General features: G+C 45.6%; 1 long non-coding RNA gene across 1 annotated transcript; it reads left to right on the top strand.

Annotated features, from left to right (window-relative positions):
* Positions 1–287: 287 nt before the first annotated feature.
* LOC145538916 (uncharacterized) lies at positions 288–7,138 on the top strand. Its single transcript, XR_014077325.1, has 2 exons — positions 288–378; positions 1,497–7,138. It is a non-coding gene; the product is annotated as an uncharacterized LOC145538916 (long non-coding RNA).
* Positions 7,139–7,403: the final 265 nt, after the last annotated feature.

Here is a 7,403-nt window from a genome sequence, read left to right as displayed (position 1 = left end):
CCTTTCCTTCTATAAGAAGGTGACATTTTTATTCCTAACACTTTTGACAGTCTCAGGGAAGACGTCTGGCCCACCCAGACAGAGAACGAGAAGAACTGCTCACAGATTGCTGTGGAATGCTATACTGTACAAAGACCCAGAGGGGCTTGCAGTCAGGATAGAAGGCTGACCACACTCAGGCCTCCCTGCTCTCTCCTCGCTCCACTACAATGACAGGAAAGGAAAGGAAACCCTATCACCTCATAGAGAAAGAGAGAGCAGGTTGAAGCCAGGGATTAAGTGTCCTCACACACGTTGTGGTGACTCAGCCGAGTGGGTACTGACAAAAAGTGGTTGTCTTTCTAGCCACTCTATTGGGAAGAGCCAAGCAGCCTGAAGGTCATTGGGGGACAGGGCTGGAGGGGCTGGGGGAGCTGGAGGGGCTGGAGGGGCTGGGGGAGATGGAGGGGCTGGGGGCTGGAGGGGCTGGAAGGACTGGGGGAACTGGAGGGGCTGGAAGGACTGGGGGAACTGGAGGGGCTGGAAGGACTGGGGGAACTGGAGGGGCTGGGGGCTGGAGGGGCTGGAGGGCTGGAGGGGCTGGAGGGACTGGGGGAACTGGAGGGGCTGGGGGCTGGAGGGGCTGGAGGGGCTGGAGGGGCTGGGGGAACTGGAGGGGCTGGGGGCTGGAGGGGCTGGAGGGCTGGAGGGCTGGAGGGCTGGAGGGCTGGAGGGGCTGGGGGAGCTGGAGAGGCTGGAGGGACTGGGGGAGCTGGAGGGGCTGGGGGCTGGAGGGGCTGGAGGGCAGGAGGGGCTGAGGGAGCTGGAACGGCCCACAGCAGGGGTGTGGTGAGCATCTACACAGAGAGCCTCTAGCATATCGTGTTCCCCTCCCTGTCTGTGCAGCGAGGGGTTACTCTGGCCACCATCACCCAAATGAGGAGGTATTAGTTTCCTGGGGCTGCCATAACAGAGGGCCACAGAGCAGGTATCTGAGAACAACAGAAATGTGCTTTTTTACAACTCAGGAGGCCAAATGATGACATTGGGTGTTGGCAGGGCCAGGGTCCCTCCCAAGGTGCAGGAAGGATCTGTCCCAGGCCTCTCTCCAACTGCTGGTAGTTCCTTGGCTTGTGGCAGCATAACCCCAAACTTCACAGGATGTTTGCCTCATGAGCATGTCTGTGCCCAAGTTTTTATAAGAACATTAGTCATACAGAATTGGGGCCCATCTTAATGATCCCATTTTAACAAATTACATCTGCAAGGAGACTATCTCCAAATAGTGTCACACTCTGAGGTATTGGGGTTTAGGACTTCATCATATACATTCGAGGGACACACAATTCAGCTTATAATGTGGTGGAGAGTTTACCAGCTGAAAGTACAGAGAATCCCCATGTCATGGACAACAGACCTAGCAGAGGGCTGGAGAGTGCTATGGGGCTGATATTGAGTGAATATCAGCTTACAGGACTCTGCGTCCTCAACTTCCTTTCCTGGTTTTGCTTTCACAGAGACAGCAGCCAGGTCCACTTGTGCTCACCCAGGGAGAAGGTTAGACATTCTCAGACAAAATGTCACCAGATATTGGTACGTGACTGTTTCTCAGTTGCGTCTGGATCATCTCACTGCATCAGTCTGCAAGCCCCCTGTCCAGCTCCCATCTTCCCAAATCACATCCAGCACTTTAATGCTTTCCTCTGAGATGTGAACAGAGAGCCAAGCTTCACAGATACTGGAGAGAGATTGTCCACATTGAAGCCTGAGACTCAGAGAGAAAAACCAGAAAGCAAACATGCAGAAGAAAAATTACCAGGGAGCTAAAAGAGGACTGAAGAATAAGAGTTAATATTCTTATAAATTAAAGATGGAATTGCATCCATAGATACAAAACAGTATGCTATGAAAAAAGAATTACTAACTATTGGTCAAGAGGGAAAGTATAATATAGCTGTTTTAGACGTGAAAGCAAGACTTATCTATCCACACATCCACCTCTCATCTACTGATCAATCGCCAACCTATTCATCCATCTATCCATCATCCAAAAAGCCAGTCATTATCTATCTACTTACCTATCTATATAGTCTGTTCCTGACCCAGAGGTCACACCTGGGTGTCCTGTATTGTAGGCAGATTCTTTACCATCTGAATTATCAGGGAAGTCCTATTATCTATCTACTTATCTATCTATATAGTCTGTTCAGGTATCATATATCCCTGTATCTATAATCTATTACCTATCTATCTTTCCATCTATATTTCCCCTGAACTCTGTCTCTGAAAATTACTGGATAATGAACTTCAGTAAAATAAGGAAGAAAACTAGATGAAACGGAATTCTTGAAACAGAGGACCCAAAACAGGAGAGAAGTGGGGAAGTCTCAAAAGTATCTAGGAGAAAAAAACTCTGAATACTGGGAAAAGTTTTCAAGTATTTAACACATATATTCAAACTCTTAAAAACTTTTGCTAAGAAGTACATGGAACATTAAGCAAGTGAAAACATAAGACAATGTTTAGTTTCTGGGAAAAAACCCAGAAGGTTGTGTAAGAAGTGAGGCACTCTCATTCCGTGCATGGGGAACATTTGCGCCCAATGTAGATAATGTGAACTCTGTTGGGAGGGGAGGACCTGGGGAGGTGGCACATGGGGGTGATGGAGAGAATGAGTTCTCACCTTCCTTAGTCAATACGATACTCTAAAGTATTGATTAATTAAGAAATAGCAGGTTTGTATGTCACATAGAAATACAGAAATAAATATCAGAAAAAAATCTTTGGAAGTTGAAAATGCCTTCCTCTAAGCAGTAGTAGTGTTTTGGCCACTAGCCCTAATATTTTTTTTTTTTCTTTTAATAAAAGCTACTTAGAACTCTTTGATTTCACTCTGTGGAAGTACTTTGCTAAAAATAGAGACATGATTTTACAGCAGAAAGGCGAGTAGAAAAATGTGTACACACAGCTCCCAGAGGCTTAGACACAGTGAAAGGTTTCTGGCAAGATTCTGTGTTGCCTTTTTATTAGTGAGACAGGCCGATAGAGTTGTATATTTATGCTGCCTGAACTGGGAGGAAGCCCTTCTTGTTCCTTGGGGCCATACCACTCCATCTGTCACCCTCTCTTTGAAAATGCTTTTGTGACAGGATGCTTACGGTTCTAGCACCTTGCCCTGATCATTCCTGATGTGAGTCACACCTTTGCTGTTCCCTGCAGGGGTGGGCGGCTCAGAAGGCCTGGGAGCCCTTGTCAGAGGGTGAGAAAGAAAACAGCAGCTCTCTGTTAGTTCGGATAGAACCGCCATTCTCCACTGAGGAACTCAATTGATAAGAGATTGCAGGCTGTTAGAAAATCCAGGTCACGAACGGTTTGGCCGTTATTTTCGATATCTACTGAGAGACTCCTAGTTTCATCAGCACCCGCATCCTAACCTCCATGTTTGTGCATCTTAGAGTCTATCCCCCATACTTTGCTCACATTGGGCTTCTTGGAACAGCTTTCTCCACGTCCTCCTTCTTCTCCTATAGCTATGCGAGGACATCATCTCATCATGATGTCCTCTAACTGTCCTCCCATAAGAGCAGAGCCAATGCCAGTGCAGGGGAGAGGAATCTTGATGGCAACATCAAGTCTGCAGCCCCCAGCCCACAAACTGCCCCATCCCAAACTTGCCTTAGAAAGAGGGGAGACCCATAACACACATGGGGGCCACTTTGGGGAGAAAGAGTGAATGGAAGATGAATGCTGATGCTGGTTGGTGAGAGGGTAACAGGCAGGAAGGCCAGGGGTCTCCAAATGGAGGAAATAGGCTGTAAGTGTCAGACATTTTTTAATCTCTCTCTTAAGTGATGGGAAGAAATAAAGTACTAGTGTTACATTCTTTCACCTTCTCCATACAAATTTAAATACTATTGTTCATGGGGTTCTCAAGGCAAGAATACTGAAGGGATTTGCCATTCCCTTCTCCAGTGGACCAAGTTTTGTCAGACCTCTCCACCATGACCTGTCTGTCTTGGGTGGCCCTACACAGCATGGCTCATAGTTTCACTGAGTTAGACAAGGCTATGGTCCGTGTGATCAGATTAGTTAGTTTTCTGTGATTGTGGTTTTCAGTCTGTCTGCCCTCTGATGGAGAAGGATAAGAGGCTTGTGAAAGCTTCCTGATGGGATAGATTGACTGAGGGGAAACTGGGTCTTGTTCTGATGGGTAGGGCCATGCTCATTAAATCTTTAATCCAATTTTCTGTTGATGGGTGGGGCTGTGTTCCACCCCTGTTATTTACCTGGGGCCAAACTATGGTGGAAGTAATAAAGATAATGGTGACCTCCTTCAAAAGATCCCATGCACCCACTGCTACACTCAGTGTGCCCAACCTACAGCAGGCCACTGCCGACCCATGCCTCTGCTGGAGACTTCTGGACACTCATGGGCAAGTCTGGGTCAGTCTCTTGTGGGGTCACCGTTCCTTTCTCCTGGGTCCTGGTGTGCACAAGGTTCTGTTTGTGTCCTCCTTCCAGTCTCACATGTATGAACGTGAGAGTTGGACTATAAAGAAAGCTGAGTCATAGCAAAAACCCTCTTCCAACAACACAAGAGAAGACTCTACACGTGGACATTACCAGATGGTCAATACCGAAATCAGATTGATTATATTCTTTACAGTCAAAGATGGAGAAGCTCTATGCTGCTGCTGCTGCTGCTGCTGCTGAGTCGCTTCAGTCGTGTCTGACTCTGTGCGACCCCATAGACGGCAGCCCACCAGGCTCCACTGACCCTGGGATTCTCCAGGCAAGAACACTGGAGTGGGTTGCCAGTTCCTTCTCCAATGCAGGAAAGTGAAAAGTGAAAGTGAAGCCGCTCAGTCGTGTCCGACTCTTAGCGACCCCATGGACTGCCGCCCACCAGGCCCCTCCGTCCATGGGATTTTCCAGGCAAGAGTACTGGAGTGGGTTGCCATTGCCTTCTCTAGAGAAGCTCTATACAGTCAGCAAAAACAAGACCGGGAGCTGACTGTGGCTCAGATCATGAACTACTTATTGCCAAATTCAGATTTAAATTGAGGAAAGTAGGGAAAACCATTAGACCATTCAAGTATGACCTTAATCAAATCCCTTACGATTATACAGTGGAAGTGAGAAATAAATTCAAGGGATTAGATTTGATAGAGTGCCTGATGAACTATGGATGGAGGTTTGTGACATTGTACAGCAGGCAAGGATTAAGACCATCCCCAAGAAAAAGAAGTGCAAAAAGGCAAAATGGTTGTCTGAAGAGGCCTTAAAAATAGCTGTGAAAAGAAGAGAAGCTAAAGGCAAAGGAGAAAAGGAAAAATATACCCATCTGAATGCAGAGTTCCAAAGAATAGCAAGGAGAGATAAGAAAGGCTTCCTCAGCGATCAGTGCAAAGAAATAGAGGAAAACAATAGAAGGGGAAAGACTAGTGATCTCTTCAAGAAAATTAGAGATACCAAGGAAACATTTCATACAAAGATGGGCTCAATAAAGGACAGAAATGGTAGGGACCTAACAGAAGCAGAAGATATTAAGAAGAAGTGGCAAGAATACACAGAAGTACTGTACAAAAAAGATCTTCACGACCCAGATAATCCAAAGGTGTGATCACTCACACTTACATAGAGCCGGACATCTTGGAATGTGAAGTCAGGTGGGACTTAGAAAGCATCACTATGAACAAAGCTAGTGGAGGTGATGGAATTCCAGTTGAGCTATTTCAAATCCTCAAAGATGATGCTGTGAAAGTGCTGCACTCAATATGTTAGCAAATTTGGAAAACTCAGCAGTGGCCACAGGACTGGAAAAGCTCAGTTTTCATTCCAATCCCAAAGAAAGGAAATGCCAAAGAATGTTCAAACTACTGCACAATTGCACTCGTCTCACATGCTAGTAAAGTAATGCTCAAAATTCTCCAAGCCAGGCTTCAGCAATATGTGAACCGTGAACTTCCAGATGTTCAAGCTGGTTTTAGAAAAGGCAGAGGAACCAGAGATCAAATTGCCAACATCCAATGGATCATCGAAAAAGCAAGAGAGTTCCAGAAAAACATCTATTTCTGCTTTATTGACTATGCCAAAACTTTGTGTGGATCACAATAAACTGTGGAAAATTCTGAAAGAGATGGGAATACCAGACCACCTGATCTGCCTCTTGAGAAATCTGTATGCAGGTCAGGAAGCAACAGTTGGAATTGGACATGGAACAACATACTGGTTCCAAATAGGAAAAGGAGTCCGTCAAGGCTGTATATTGTCAGCCTGCTTATTTAACTTATATGCAGAGTACATCATGAGAAACTCTGGGCTGGAGAAAGCACAAGCTGGAATCAAGATTGCTGGGAGAAATATCCATAACCTCAGATACGACCAACCTAGACAGCATATTAAAAAGCAGAGACATTATCAACAAAGTTCTGTCTAGCCAAAGCTATGGTTTTTCCAATAGTCATGTATGGATGTGAGAGTTGGATTATAAAGAAAGCTGAGTAGTGAAGAATTGATGTTTTTGAGCTGTGGTGTTGGAGGAGACTCTTGAGAGTCCCTTGGACTGCCATGAGATCCAACCAGTCCATCCTAAAGGAAATCATTCCTGAATATTCATTGGAAGGACTGATATTGAAGCTGAAACCCCAATACTTTGGCCACCTGATGGGAAGAACTAACTCATTTGAAAAGACCCTGATGCTGGGAAAGATTGAAGGCTGGAGGAGAAGGGGACGACAGAGAATGAGATGGTTGGATGGCATCAACGACTCAATGGACATGAGTTTGAATAAGCTCCGGGAACTGATGATGGACAGGGAAGCCTGGCGTTCTGCAGTCCATGAGGTCGCAAAGAGTGGAACACAACTGAGCTACTAAACATGCAAATTTAAGAAGAGGTTTCTTCTAAAATTCTGTGTTGCCATGATGACACCTGGTTCCACCTGAACTTAACTTTACTTAAATCTTGAGCTCACCAATGGGTTTTTCTTATGGAAATGTTTGTCTTAAGCTATGTTAATGAACTATGTATTTACCTTAGAGTCTGTGTTTAAATAGGTTCTGCCTAAGACTCAGAAAGGACTTGACAAACCTGTATATTTTACTCATACATTGTTCTCCTAATCTATGTTAATGAAACCATATATTTACTCGGAAACCTGCCTTTCTTCAAAATTCATGTCAATCGTTTTATGGCCTGGGATGACTCACCTGTTGCCAATGTTATCTCAAAATTCATGTTGTGGATGAGGGCCTGGTGCCACTCTGAGTTTTGAGACATCTCCTTTCTATAATTAACAGCTTGCTAGTAGCTATATTGGAGAAGGCGATGGCACCCCACTCCAGTACTTTTGCCTGGAAAATCCCATGGACGGAGGAGCCTGGTAGGCTGCAGTCCATGTGGTTGGGAAGAGTCGGACACG

This window comes from Giraffa tippelskirchi, chromosome 1 (genome assembly GCF_054371585.1).
Source record: "Giraffa tippelskirchi isolate mGirTip1 chromosome 1, T2T-mGirTip1v1.2.pri, whole genome shotgun sequence".
Classification (NCBI taxonomy): Eukaryota; Metazoa; Chordata; class Mammalia; order Artiodactyla; family Giraffidae; genus Giraffa; species Giraffa tippelskirchi.
Note: the sequence above shows the minus strand (reverse complement) of the source record. Positions and strands in the feature narration are given on the sequence as shown.